The sequence below is a fragment of the Balaenoptera physalus genome (assembly GCF_965194825.1).
Source record: "Balaenoptera physalus genome assembly, chromosome: 7".
In the NCBI taxonomy this organism is placed as follows: domain Eukaryota; kingdom Metazoa; phylum Chordata; class Mammalia; order Artiodactyla; family Balaenopteridae; genus Balaenoptera; species Balaenoptera physalus.
The window spans coordinates 32,623,066-32,638,302 of NC_138886.1; the positions used below are offsets into that span (position 1 = coordinate 32,623,066).

Below are 15,237 nucleotides of genomic sequence, written 5' to 3' on the forward strand. Positions count from 1 at the left end.
GCTGTGAGTCTTTAGCAGACTTGGCATGGGGTGGGGGGCAGAAATGGTGTCCGCACTGCCTCAGCATCTAGCTCCTCTGCCTTGCAGGTCCTGCTGCTCAGCATTCATGAAATGATTGGGTCCAGGGTTGTCCTGCTTTCAAAGCTGTTGATTTTTGCTCCTTGGTGGTGCGAGGTTCCAGACCAGGGCAGGACGTTCAGGTCAACTACTGAAGGATTTGCTTTCGAGTGAGCAATCCAGCTGTAGGAATCCTATATAAAGGTCACAGATGATGGCTAGGGAAACTCTCTTGTAGATCTTTCTAGAACAGTACCCCCTCCTTCTTCTGGAAAATAACCCCTTCCCCCACCCTAGCCATGTGGTTTGAATGGGGACTGCCAGCATCTTAGTGACACAGCCATGTGACCAAAGCGATTGGCCTGGAGTGGGCACCTGACCAAGGATGGGGGAGAAAGAAGTCGCAGATCTTCTCCAACACTGGAGATGTCTAGAGTCTACAGTGACCAGGTCCCTTGTACTGGGGAAGAAACAGCCTGAGAAGGGAGAGAATGAAGTGGCAACACAGAACTTGGCATGAGGGAAAGGGGGCGTGGAGATGGGTGAGGTGAGATTAGGCAGTCTTCTACTCCCACATACCATTTGTCTTTGAGATCCCACTTTATTCCCTATGCGCCTCTTGATTAAATGAGCCTTCTAGTAAATCCCCCTGCAAATAACTAAACCTATTTAGCTGAATTAGGTGTCTGTCATTTGCAACCCATAGGGCCTTATACAACTGCTCAATTCCCCAAGGCCTTCCAGGCTACACTTAGTTAACTAGCCACCCATTAGATCAGTGGTTCACAGCCCAGGCTCACATTAGAATTACCTCAGGGGCTTTTAAAACACAATGGGACCCCTGCCCAACTCCAGAAACTCTTACTTAACTGAATCTAGAGAACGGCCCAAGCAACAGATATGTTTTTAATCTCCCCAGGTGATTTTAACATGTATCTTGGCTTGCAAACCACTGTAGAGATGACCAATTCACTCTACTTGCCTACGGAGTGGGACATGTTGCAATAAGGTTGTGGTCCTTATTTGGTGGTCTTGGCATCTGAAGGGCTTGGTCCCAGCCCCATCTTAGTCACTAATTCTGTGAGTGTAGGCAAATCTGTTGACCGAGCTTCAGGGTCCCCACTTGTTAGATGGAACTAATAGCTACTGCTCTGACCTCCTCACAGAGGTCTCATAGGGACCAGATGTGCAGGAACCTAGAACTCTTGGAATCCAAAACCTCCTGGAGCGGAGACTGTACATCCACTCCACACACTCCTCACACAGTGGAAGGGGATGCTGTGGCGTCTTCTTAGCTTTACTGGAGTCAGGACTGAACCCTCAGGAGGGACAGAGGGCAACTCCACCTCAGCAGAGGAACACAACATAAATGGGTCTCTAACCTGCAGTTTACACAGTGTCTGTGTCCCCATTTCCTGCCTCACTCCCTGCCTACCCCACCCCCACTCTGCCTCACCGCCCATCCCCCGCCCATCAAAGTTCCTGTAGGAACACCTCAAAGATTCCTTGTCAACAGCCAGCCACCCATCAAGGCTACTTAATGATCAAATCAGCCTTTCTAGGCCTTTTCCTAAAGGATTTTTATCTCTGTCCTTGTTCTCCCCTGGATTTTTTTTCCACCACTCTTTGGCTTAATAAATGCCTTTCCAGAAGGCTTCAACCCGGCTGGAAGTACACTTGAACAGCAATTCTAAGTCCTTATTAGCTCTATAGTGATCAGGTGAAGGAATAATTGATCTCAATCAGGAACACCTGGTTTCATAATTGCACAAATGATTATAATTCAATAATAAAAGTCAATTTAACTAACTTAATTCAGATTGCTTTAACCTCTCGCAGACAGTTAAGAAGTAAAGAAGCAAACATAGGAAAAAAGGAAAAAGAAAAGAAAGAAGAAAAACAAAGCTCTGTCTAAACTGCCTGACCCAGTAGGGCCCAAATGTAACTGATTCATTTTCCCCTACCACAGTATACATTATCGCTTCTGGGCCTTTGTTCACTATATTCTTTCTTTGTAGAATATCCTTTCCCCATTTCCATACTTCCAAACTCTATGCATTTTTTCCAGATCAAACTCAAATAACACCTCCTTTAGCTCTATAAGGTTTTATAAAGTTTTGGGGTCTCAGAGTTGGGAAGATATCCAGTTCCCCTGTGGGCCTTGAGCAAGATAGTGACCAAGGGAAGGAAAGTAATATTTATTGAGCAGCTTTTGCAAGTCACTCTGGTATTTCATGTAGTATTCATAGAGCTTAACAATTTGCTCAAATTCAAGTAGCTGGAGAGCAAGCAGAGACAGAATCTGAACTCAGATCTCCCTGATTTCAGATCCAGGTCAGGGCTAATGGCCACCAAGACTTGGTCATTCATGTCACCAGAACTTCACTTATATCTCCAAGCTGCTGAGGCCTGCGAATATTTGAGCTCTAAGACACCCTCAGGAACATGAAAAAAACCCTCACACTTCAAAGAATGCTGCACCTTGGGCGATCACTGACAATACGAAATAAGTTGAAAGTGTCCAATTTTAAAAGGAAGGAATAGGTCATCTTTACAATGTAAAAAAAAAAAAAAAAGTCAATGGATGGATTCATTATGAGGTTAGTTGATCATGGAGCCATGTTTAGCCCTCAGCCATGCACGGAGCCCCCTCGGCCAAAGCTCGGTCAAACCTCTCAAACAGGCAGAAACAGGACCCAGGAAACAGACGCTCCCATCTGGTCTCTGCGTTGCCAAGAAGAGGTCCAGCTGCTCATGGCAACCTCCCCTCGGGGCTGGAAGAGCTGAGGCTGGGCCAGGGCAACCTCCCCATGACGGCAGAGAGCAAACAAAAGCAGCCAGGATGCTGAAGGGGCGCAGGGCTCAGCTCCCGATGCCGCTGGCTGACCCTCCTCCTGCACTGGGACTCAGGGCAGAGACCTAGCACGTAGGCTGGGAGAGAATCTCTATGTTCCTAGGAACCTTGGCTTGGTGGGGGGCGGGGGGGGGCGGGATCGGTCGTCAAAACCTCCAGCCATGAAGACCCTAAGGGATTATCTAGTCCAACCCCCTCATTTTCCAGATCGAGTTGCTGGGGCCCAGAGAGGGGAAGGAATTTGTTCAGTGTCACTGGGAATGTCAGTGACACAGGCTCCCCGTGCGGGGTTCAGCGTAGGACACTGAACCCTGACAAGCGACCCTGGGTTTCCATTGGGTTCATCGGAAAAATCAGAATAATCACATCACTCAGTATTTTCCAGCCACTGGAAAAGTCTACCTTTGTTAAATCCACAAAGCATAAACATTTGCTAATCAAACTATTTACCCAAGTGATACTCAATTAAAGCAATATTAAGGGAAATAAAATGTGTACATGCTACTGACTACCTATGCAGGATTCATATCACATTCTTTTTTTTTAACATCTTTATTGGAGTATAATTGCTTTACAATGGTGTGTTAGTTTCTGCTTTATAACAAAGTGAATCAGCTATACATATACGTATATCCCCACATCTCCTCCCTCTTGCGTCTCCCTCCCACCCTCCCTATCCCACCCCTCTAGATGGTCACAAAGAACCAAACTGATCTCCCTGTGCTATGCTCTCCCTGTGCTATGTGGCTGCTTCCCACTAGCTATCTATTTTACATTTGGTAGTATTTATAAGTCCATGCCACTCTTTCACTTGGTCCCAGCTTCCCTTCCCCCTCCCCGTGTCCTCAAGTCCATTCTCTTCGTCTGCATCTTTATTCCTGTCCTGCCCCTAGGTTCTTCAGAACACTTTTTTTTTTTTTTAGATTCCATATATATGTGTTAGCATACAGTATTTGTTTTTCTCTTTCTGACTTACTTCACTCTGTATGACAGACTCCAAGTCCATCCACCTCACTACAAATAACTTAATTTTGTTTCTTTTTATGGCTGAGTAATATTCCATTGTATATATGTGCCACATCTTCTTTATCCATTCATCTGTTGATGGACACTTAGGTTGCTTCTATGTCCTGGCTATTGTAAATAGAACTGCAATGAACATTGTGGTACATGACTCTTTTTGAATTATTGTTTTCTCAGGGTATATGCCCAGTAGTGGGATTGCTGGGTTGTATGGTAGTTCTATTTTTAGTTTTTTAAGGAACCTCCATACTGTTCTCCATAGCGGCTATATCAGTTTACATTCCCACCAACAGTGCAAGAGGGTTCCCTTTTCTCCACACGCTCTCCAGCATTTATTGTTTGTATAAATGACCATCATTTTTTGATGATGGTCATTCTGACCGATGTGAGGTGATACCTCATTGTAGTTTTGATTTGCATTTCTCTAATGATTAGTGATGCTGAGCATTCTTTCATGTGTTTGTTGGCAATCTGTATATCTTCTTTGGAGAAATGTCTATTTAGGTCTTCTGTGCATTTTTGGATTGGGTTGTTTGTTTTTTTGATATTGAGTTGCATGAGCTGCTTGTAAATTTTGGAGGTTAATCCTTTGTCAGTTGCTTCATTTGCAAATATTTTCTGCCATTCTGAGGGTTGTCTTTTCATCTTGTTTATGGTTTCCTTTGCTGTGCAAAAGATTTTAAGTTTCATTAGGTCCCATTTGTTTATTTTTGTTTTTATTTCCATTTCTCTAGGTGGTGGGTCAAAAAGGATCTTGCTGTGATGTATGTCATAGAGTGTTCTGCCTATGTTTTCCTCTAAGAATTTTATAGTGTCTGGCCTTACATTTAGGTCTTTAATCCATTTTGAGTTTATTTTTGTGTATGGTGTCAGGGAGTGTTCTAATTTCATTCTTTTCCATGTAGCTGTCCAGTTTTCCCAGCACCACTTATTGAAGAGGCTGTCTTTTCTCCACTGTATATTCTTGCCTCCTTTATCAAAGATAAGGTGACCATATGTGCATGGGTTTATCTCTGGGCTTCCTATCCTGTTTCATTGATCTATATTTCTGTTTTTGTGCCGGTATCATACTGTCTTGATTACTGTAGCTTTGTAGTATAGTTTGAAGTCAGGGAGCCTGATTCCTCCAGCTCCGTTTTTTCTTTCTCAAGATTGCTTTGGCTATTCGGGGTCTTTTGTGTTTCCACACAAATTGTATCACATTGTCTTAAATGAGCATGAAATCAATGGCAGTTCTTGCTGGCTGGGATTTGAACAGCAGGAAATTAGCAGGAGCCTTTAGAAGGATTCGACAGGCAGCAGGAAAGGCTCAGAATCGGGAGCCAGGAGATCCACCTCCTCCCTCAGCTCTGCCTCTCAAGGGCCCATTGACTTGGGCAAGTCCTCTAACCTCTCTCAACCTCAGTTTCTTCATCCCCAAATTGGGAGTGCTACTCCCTGTCCAGCCCAACTGCCGCTCCTCACAACTGGAGTTGTTGCAAGGGTAATGTGAGGTGGCCCTGTATGCATCTGATGCAAATTATAGTATTTTCTAGCCACCTTCAGTCTGAGCTGGTGATCAGCTACAGAAAGAGAGTAGCTGAGCAGAGCAGGTCAGAAGGGGGGTGGGTAAGGGGACTGAAGACCAAGTTCTTGTTGGGACAGTTGCACTCCATCTGCAACTGGGCAGATGGAACTGAGGGCTCTGACTCTTCCTAACTCTGTGGCCTTGGGCAAGTCATGTGAGTTCTCTGAGCATGTAAAATAAGCCTGTATTAACTCATTTAAGCCTCACAACAACCCTGAGTCAGATGTTATTACGATCCTCATTTTACTGATGAGGACATGCAGGCAAAGAGGGGTTAGATAACTTGCTCAAGGTCACACAGCTACTAAGTGATAGAATCAGGCTTTGAATTTGGGCATTCTGGCTCCAGAATCTCTATACTTAACCTCTACATCGAGTGTATTAGTTTCCTATGGCTGCTGTAACAAATTACCACAAACTTAGTGGCTTAAAACAATACAGATTTATTACAATTCTAGAGGTCAGAAGTTCTAGATTCAACCTGTTGACAGGGCTGCTTTCCTTCTGGAGGCTTTAAGGGAAAAGCTTTTTCCTTGCCTTTTCCAGCTTCTAAAGGCCACCTGCAATTCCTTGGTTCATGGTTCCTTCCTCATATCACTCCAACATCTGCTTCCATTGTCACATTTCCTTCTCTCTACTCTGACTTCCTCTTATAAGGACCCAGATGATAGTCCAGGATAATCTTCTCACCTCAAGGTCCTTAATCATATCTACAAAGTCTCTCTTTCCATATAAGGTAACATATTCACAGGTTACAGGGATTAGGATATGGACATCTTTGGGGGGCCACTATCCCATCTACCACACAGGGCCTCTTGAACAAATAAGAAAATGTTTGTAAAGTGCTTAGCCCAGAGCTGGGACATAGTAGGTCTGGATGCTGGTGATATTGAAGATGTGATTAACTGGCAAAGACTGGCTGCCCAGTGTCACAGCTGTCAGGAACCAGTCTCTACTGACGTGCAAGGAGCTTCACATACATTGGGTCAGACAATCGCTCTCACTTCGTTTAGGTTGCCCCAGCAGCAGACCCTGAGAAAAGGATTCCAGTGCAAGGCATTTATTTGGGAGGTAATCCCAAGAAACAGGGAAAGTAAGACAGGCAAGGAAAGGAAAGCAATAAAGGGTATTATCAAGTTACTTACCACTGTGGACACCTGGAGCTCGGTCTTGCTGGCACTGTGGGTGACAATGCAGAGCCTCGCCTCACAGTTCTCCTGCCCAACAGGTGACAGAGTTGGGGTGCGGGTACACCGGCTCCCTACAGTCTTCGCTGAGGGTTACTCTGGGGAGTGGGGGACAGTGGAATTAATTCATTCATCTTCACACATGCATAGGGGGCAGGCTCTAGTGCCCTGAGAAAGCCCGCATGCAATGATCTGCGGGTGCTGGCAAGTAGAACTTAGGCTGTGGATGTGAAGGGCTGAGCCAGGGTGTCAGCAGTATCTGCTCCCCAACCTTGAGCCCACAGTCTACTTCCTGTGGATGCTGGAGTAGCTGCAGTCGAGAAATCTCCCCAAACCCAGATAATGCAGAAAGGTTAGGAAATCAAGGAGCCAGCATCTGACCAAAGTGAAGGTAAGAGGACTGCCTGGCACTGACAGCTAGAAACTGAGGCTGGTGGAAGACATGATCTGAAAGTTACTCTCCAGGGCTCTCGGCCCTTAGGACAGACAGGCTGTGTGCAGGGCAGCCTTGGGGGGATGGTGGCCATACAGCTGATCCCCAACACCCCTCATATTGCCACTTTCCTCAGAAGCTTTTATATACCTCTTATTTCGACTACCATGTGGGGTTATTGTCAGCCTTTTGAGTAGCTGCTGTTATTTTATTAAGGAATTCTTTCCCCTCCTAATTGTTGCTTGGAAAGCTTCCTGGCTGTCTTTGGTGTATTTTGTATCGCATCTAGGCCCTTTCTCCCAGCAAGATGGAACAAGTCTCCTGTAACTTGCCAGCTGCGTATCCTCTCCTCCCTTTCCTTCCTTAACCCAGTGCAATCTGGCTTTTACCCACCTCTCCATGGAAACAACGCTCCCAAAGGTCACCAAGGGATTCTGAATTTCCAAAATTAATGACATGTCTCACTTACCCAAGCTGAAGCCAGCTTTTGATATTGTCACATGCCTTCTCTCTCCCTTCCTCCCTCCCCCTCTCCCTCCCTCTCTCCACTGGTTTGCCCGCTGCCTGGCTGCTTCTCAGTCTCCTTCTCTGAGTCCTCTTCCTCTGGCTGCTCCTTGTGTTGGTTCCCCTGGACGTTCATCACTGGCTCTCCTCTCTTCTCGCAGTCCTCACTCTCCTTCATTGAGCTCACCAGATCCACGGATTCAACGACCACCTGCTCACCTGCAATGCCCACATCTCTAGCTGTCCCCCAAGCCACTCTCCTGACCCCTAGATCCAGATGGTCCTCCCCTCCCCCATGGGTCAGTTTCACATAAACATCACACTCAACAGGCCCCAATCTGATCTCATCTTCCCCAAAACCTGGGTCCTCCTCCAGTGTGTCCCATCTAGGTGAATGATACCTCCCAGCCCACATCATTGCACAAGACACCTGCCACATCTAGTTACTCACCAGGTCCTATCTCTGTTATTTTCTCATAACCAGCTCCTACATTCTCACCCAGCTGTCTTATTCGTGGTTCAGGTCATTATCACTGAGCCATGGCAGGAGCTTCCCACTGTGTTCTCCTGTAGCTGAAATCAACCAGGACAATCCAATCCCACAATCCTGCCATTTTACGGAGCGGGAAATTGGGCTGCAGAGAGTGAGTTACAGGCCTAGCACCCAGGCCTCCTGGCTGGAGGCATAATGGACGTCAAAGCCAGAGAGGCCTGCACTCAAAGCCTCACTTCTCTCCTTGCTAACAGGTATTAGTTTCCACTTGCTGCTGTAACAAATTACCACCAACTGAATGACTTAAAACAACACAGATTTATTATTTTACAGTTCTGGGGGTCAGAAGTCCAAGATGGGCCTTATGGGACTAAAATCAAGCTATCAGCAGGACTGTGTCCCTCTGGAGACTCTAGGTGAGAAGCTGTTCCTTACCTTTGCCAGCTTCTCAACGCTGCCTGCATTCCTTGTCTCATGGCCTCCTTCCAGCAATGGTATCACTGTGACATCTGCTTCCATGGTCACATCTCCTTCTCTGACTCAGACCCTTCTGTCTCCCTCTTAAAGGACTCTTGTGATTACACTGGGCCCTTCCAGATAATCCAGGATGACTTCCCCATCTCAAGGTCCTTATCTTAAGGTCCATCTGCAAAGTGCCTTTTGCCATGTAAAGTAACTTATTCACAGGTTTTGGGGATTAGGATGTGGATAATTTGAGGGATTATTATTCAGCCTACCATACTAACTATGACACCCACCCCCCAAAGTAACTTAATCTCTCTGAGATTTTGGTTCCTCATCTGTAGAATGGAAGTGGTATTTCCCACCCCACAGGGATATAGTAGGTAGCAAACGAGAGAATGTATCTAAAGCACACACACAAAAAAATGTAGGTGTTCAACAAATATCTGCCATGAGAAACCTTGGTATTATGGCAGGTTGGGATGGACCAAGGCATCTAGGAGATGTTCCTGAAAGCCCTCCACCACTTCCTCAGGACTGCTGGAGGTAGACTCTTCCATGTGGCCCTGCTTCTCCCTCCTGGTCCTCATCAGTGCTGGCTGGGCCTGGGGCAGGACCCGCCATCCTCCCTCTGAACTCCAAGTTTCAGGCATCTTCTCTGGAACTTGAACTGTTCATTTGTCATAGGCAAGCAATGCCATGCTGGCCGGAATCCACTGGGACCACTCTGTACCCCAGCCCTGGGCTCAGATGCTGACTTGGGGCCGAGGTAGAGGAAGAATAGGAACGATATTTTAAAAATGTATTTCAATTCTTATTTTGAAAATACTAAGAGAATCTACTACTTCAAAAATATCTATCGTGTTGCTGTTATTTTATAATATGGTAATCCCTCAGGAGCAGGGTCACATCTGTGGTATAGTGGGAAAAACAGAATTCAATGCTAATTCTGTCTTTTACAGGCTAAAGTGGACACAACCCGTGTAGTTATATACCTCCAATGAAGTTGACCCCTTCCAGTTCCCAGGCCAGGCCCAAGTAGTCTGAGCATAACCACTTTTCTCATCCAAATAAGTGGTTCAGAAATGACTCGTGAGATGGAAGGCATCACTGGGGGCAGGAGTAGGGAGCTTGCGCCTAATGAAGTTTTCCAACTATCCAGGAAGACCAAAGAAGCTATGTTCTCTCTCTTCTCCTGCTACTGTCATGTCTGGATGACAAGTCTGGTACTCCTGTGGCTGTCTTGTTACCAGCTGTCTTGTTGCCAGCCTGAGGACAAAGCCAACCCAAGTATAGCAGAGATGTAGAGAGAGTGCAGGTCCTTAATGATATACTTGAGCTGCTGTTACAACCAAACTTGAAGGCTGCTTTACCCTAGACTTATGATCATATTAGAGAATAAACCCCTTTTCTTGTTTAAGCCAGTTTTCCAGTATTTGCCACCCAAAACACCTGAAGTGATATATTAGCTGTGTGACCTTGAATAAGCCACCTAACCTCGCTGAGCTTTATAATAATCCACCCCTGCATAGTCTCGATGAGGATCAAGTGAGAACGTACATATGAAAGCACTTTTCAAACTAACTATAGGGTGCTGGACAACTTAGGCTATTATTATTATTATTTTAAGCTTTGGTAAATGTGCATTGGCCAAATTGGGCCTGTTTAACAAAACTCTTTGCATAATTGATTTATTCAAATCTCAGCTCTACTTTGACCAAGTAGATCCAGGTTCATTTTTTTAGAGCCATGGTAACATCAGAAACATGTACAGGTACTCTTCCCTCCCTCTGTCTTGTTGAAGTTCAAATGGATCCCCTACAAGGAAACAGAAATGGCCCAAAGTTTGTGTAGGGAGAAAAGCGCCGAGGAGAGGAGAAACAAAGTTTTCCCAATCTCCCCTCGAAAATCAGAGCCCAGGAACACCTGAGAAGAAGTCTAGGTGGTCCAAAGCACACAGGCGCCCAGGTACCTGAGGCTTACTCTGCTATCTCCTGTCATCTGTGCTTCCCAGTCGGTACATTTGTCTGGGGAAACTGTAGTTCTGAGGGTTTTCAGATAGTGCCTGGGCAATCTGTTCCCTCTGAATATCTCCTCTCCTTCCACATAAGGAACTCTAATTGATGAACCTTTGCCTTTATCGTTTTCACGTTTTCTATGAACAAGTAGGGATGGGAACAGACTGTAGCTTCTCTGTTCATCTGTAGTCTGAACCCCTCAACATGATGCACAGAGAAACAGAAAAGTCTCAGAGCCCCAAGAGGCAAGGGCACAGTGATGCTGGAGGGAACACATCCTGCTTGGGGATGGCTTCCAGCTGGTCCTTGAAAGATCGAGAAATTGGGATACAGGAAGACCAAGCAGAGGACAAGCTTGCAGGTAAAGGAAGCCATATGCAGGTGAGGAGGTGGGACCACCGAGTGGATTAGGGCATTGGCTAACCAGAACTGGCCTGCGGACCACACTGATCTGTGACTGTTTTCCTTCCACCAACAGCAAAGGTGAGAAAAATAAGGGCAAAGAGCAAGTTTTGAATAAAGCTAATTTATTCAGCTTGAAGTTTTGCTTTTATTCTGATATGATGTCCTTCTTATGTTTTGGGTGCCAAAGTGCCATTCTTTTTATAAAATGATTGTCATAGTCATCGGTAGCTGGAGGAGTCACGGGTGCTGGTCATAACTATTCTGACTCTCACCTCACAGGCACAGGGGAGGATTAATCTTCCCAGTCCCCATTTCAGTTAGGTCTGGACAAGTGACTTGTTTTCACCAATGAAATGTAAGCAGAAAGAATGTGTCACTTTCAGGCAGAATTTGTGAGAGTCAGACAATTCCACTTCCCTGCCTCAGAGACTATGGAAAGAAACGTGTCAAGACGCAGCCTCTGTCAACCTGGCTCCCCCAGCCACCGCAACCCTGCCAACCTCACTGGGCATGTAGTATGAGTGAACAGTAAACTGTGGCTCTGAGACTTGGGGTGCTGTTCCTACAGCCCAATCTGACTAATAGAGTAGCTGTTTATTTTTTTCCTATCCTTATTTAGCAAAATGAAATGTTGCCAATCTTATGTTGGTATTCCTTTTTTTTTCCTTTTGGCATTTAACGGCCCCAGGAAATGGAAGCCCTTGGACATTCTGACACTCTGATAACTGGAGCATGGGAGGTATCCAGTTTGACGAGAACAGTTCTTAGTGTAAGGGCCGCAATATGGGGCCCCTCAGTGCCAACTCAACCAGAGTCACCCTATTTTATCTGTGTAATGAATAAATGAATGAGTGTACCACACTCCTGCATGGGATTTCAGCATGAGGAAAGAGTTTTATAGCTGAAAAAGAAAAAGTTAAAAGGTATGTGGCTGAGACTATGCTAGGCTCTGGGGACACAATACTGAACAAGACAGATACATAGTCTATGGTTTTCAGTTTTGTGGGATGCAAGAGGGGCCAGAAGGGCAGACAAAAGACAAGTAAACAAACAGATAAAATCATTAAAACAGGGAAAAGCACTATGTAAGATATGGGAGCTGAGGTAGAGAATAATGGAAGGGGGACCACTTTAGGTAGGATGGTCGGCAAGATCTCTTCTCGGGAGGTCATGTTGAAGTTGCAGCCTGAAGGAGGAGATGCAGCCAACTGGAAAGGGTGGGGAAGGGGCATCCAGGAAGCCACGCTGGGAGGGCCATCAGGCAAGAAGGTGTGCCACCTGCTCAAGAGCAGACGACCTGCATAGCTGGACAGTAGGGCTGAGAAGGAGAGAGGCAGGAAGTAAGTTGGAAGGGTCAACAGGACCTGACCACACAGGGCCCTGCAGGCCATAGGAAGTGAGTGAAGGAGGGCAGTCGGGGTGAAGCTGCCTATCCCACGTCACCATTTAATAAACACTCAAAGAAGAAATCCTGATGCTCACTCACTCACTTCCCCAATCTGCCCTCTCTCCCCATCTCATAAATGCCAGTTCCACTCTTTAAGATGCTCAGGCCAAAACCATGGAGTCTCTATTACTCTACAGCTAACCCATCAGGGAATCCTAGTGCCTCTACCTTCAAAATGTACCCTGAATCAGACCACCGCTCATCACTGCACGGCAACTGACCTGGTCCAAGACACTAGCCTCTCTTACCTGGATTGGTGTGGAAGCTTCTTAACCGGCCTCTCTGCTTCTACCTTTGACCCAACATTCTTCTCCCTACACAGCAGACAAAGAGATCCTTCAAAACACAATCAGACCATTTTCTGCCCCAAACCTGCAAAGGCTTCACACCTCACTTAGGATAAAACCAAGGTCCAGTCCATTGTGATCTGGCCCCTCACCATCTCCCCAATTCCATCTCTATTTCTTTTCTCCTCACTCACTCAGCATCAACCCCACAGCCTTCTTGACTTTTTGTGGCATGACCTTTGCACTTGCTATTTCCTCTCTAGATCCCTTCCTCAGTTATCTGTCTCTTGTGGCTTGCTCCCTCCACTATTCAGATCTGTCCTCAATGGTCACGTTATTAAGAGTACGCATCCAGAGACCCTCCTTTCTATCATTTCTATCTTCACACCTGTTCATTTTTCTTCATGAAATGAATCGTCACCTGACATATGATATACTTATTTTTCTAGGTCATAAGTTGGCAAACTTTTTCTATAAAGGGGCCAGATGGTAAATATTTTAGGCTTTGCAGGCCATACGGTCTCCATCACAACTGCTCAACTCTGCCATCGTCGTGTGAAAGCAGCCATAGACGGTACATAAATAAAAGAGCATGGCTATGTTCCAATAAAACTTTATGTACAATAACAGGTGGCAAGCTGGATTTGATCTATGACCACTGACTGCAGACCCTTAGTTTAGGCATTTGTTGTCTACTTCTCTATTAAAATGCAAGCTCCAGGAGAGCAAGGATTTTGTCATTTTTGTTCAGTACCTTCTGCAGCATATACCAAAGTGCCTGGAGTGTGGTAGGCAGTCCATAAATATTTATTGAATTAATTCATTGATTTATTGGTTGACTAATGAACTCTTGGGAGACTTTGACTTTAAGGGCCTGACTAAGGAGTTTGGATTTTCTTCTTTAAAAAAAAAGTTTGAAAAGGGTCTTTGCCAGTTTTAACAATGTTCATGACTTGATTGACAGATCTTATCTGCAGTCTGCAATTCTCAGAATGCAGACATTTTGAGACAAATGACAGCCACTCGCGCATCTCACTGTTTACTCCTCTCGGAAGGGGAGTATGTGTGATGCACATCGCACATTGAATTGGATGTGTGATGCATCAGACCACTGCCAACAGAAACACATCGAAGTAAAATAATCATCTCTGTGAGCAAAGGCCTAGGGATGACACTCCAGACGCCCCCATGGAATAAAGGGCCCCGCTGCAGCTCTGTAGGGAACAGAACTGGGGACAGCACTGTGTTGTTGGAAAAGCAGAGCAGTCAGGGCGTGACTGAATGAGTGGCAAAGGCTGACAGAGTTATGGGGGAGGGGAGGTCAGCTTGGGTTAGGCTGGAGGGAACAGGTGCAGACAAATGGAAGGATGATTCTGATTTTCTGGGATGAGATGGGCCAAGGTGTGGAGCTGGCTGTGAGCAGAATGTGCTCCTCCTGAAATCTGAAGAACCCAGTTAGAGTAGCTTGTTTCTTTGGCGAAAGGGGTTTGGATACGAGGATCTGGACTGTGGACAGCCTTGAAAGCCAGTCTGGAGAAGTGGTACCATCTGGGCAATGGGAAACCACTGAAGTATTTTGAGGTTGTTATGGCGATGGAAGTTCATATGCAATAAAGTTGAGAAATGGAGTGAATGAGCAAATGGATGTGAATGAATGAGAGGGTAAATCTCAGGTGAAGGAATCAGAACTGAATCCTGAGAGTACTGGGGAGCCACTAAAAGGTTGTTTTTGGTTTTGTTTTTTAACATTTTTATTGGAGTATAATTGCTTTACAATGTTGTGTTAGTTTCTGCTGTATAACAGTGAATCAGCTATACGTATACATATATTCCCATATCCCCTCCCTCTTGCATCTCCCTCCCACCCTCCCTATCCCACCCCTCTAGGTGGTCACAAAGCACCGAGCTGATCTCCCTGTGCTATGCGGCTGCTTCCCACTAGCTATCTATTTTACATTTGGTAGTGTATATATGTCCATGCCACTCTCTCACTTTGTCCCAGCTTACCCTTCCCCCTCCCTGTGTCCTTAAGTCCATTGTCTACGTCTGCGTCTTTATTCCTGTCCTGCCCCTAGGTTCATCAGAACCACTTTTTTTTTTTTAGATTCCATATATATGTGTTAGCATATTTGTTTTTCCCTTTCTGACTTACTTCACTCTGTATGACAGACTCTAGGTCCATCTACCTCACTACAAATAACTCAATTCTGTTTCTTTTTATGGCTGAGTAATATACCATTGTATATGTGTGCCACGTCTTCTTTATCCATCCATCTGTCATGGACACTTAGGTTGCTTCCATGTCCTGGCTATTGTAAATTAAAAGGTTTTAAGTAGAGAGTGACAGGACCATATCTCTCTTTCTAGATGAAATGGGTAGAGAGATTGGAAGGAATGGGAGAATCTTCAGGGTAGAGAGACCAGTTGGACTACTGCTTCTAAGAATATCCCTCTTTTGTACATGTTGTCACATTGCCCCGGGTCCACTTCCACACTGAGG

The 15,237-nt window shown here is 45.5% G+C and overlaps 1 long non-coding RNA gene across 1 annotated transcript in view; it reads right to left on the bottom strand.

The window, feature by feature from the left end:
* LOC309663981 overlaps nucleotides 1-15,237 on the bottom strand; it is a 173,303-nt gene that overhangs the window by 126,675 nt on the left and 31,391 nt on the right. Inside the window, exons 2-3 of the long non-coding RNA XR_014265538.1 lie at nucleotides 12,699-12,764; nucleotides 3,444-12,321 (exon numbers count right to left, since the gene is read on the bottom strand). This is a non-coding gene — a long non-coding RNA (uncharacterized lncRNA). The remainder of the gene's footprint in view (nucleotides 1-3,443; nucleotides 12,322-12,698; nucleotides 12,765-15,237) is intronic.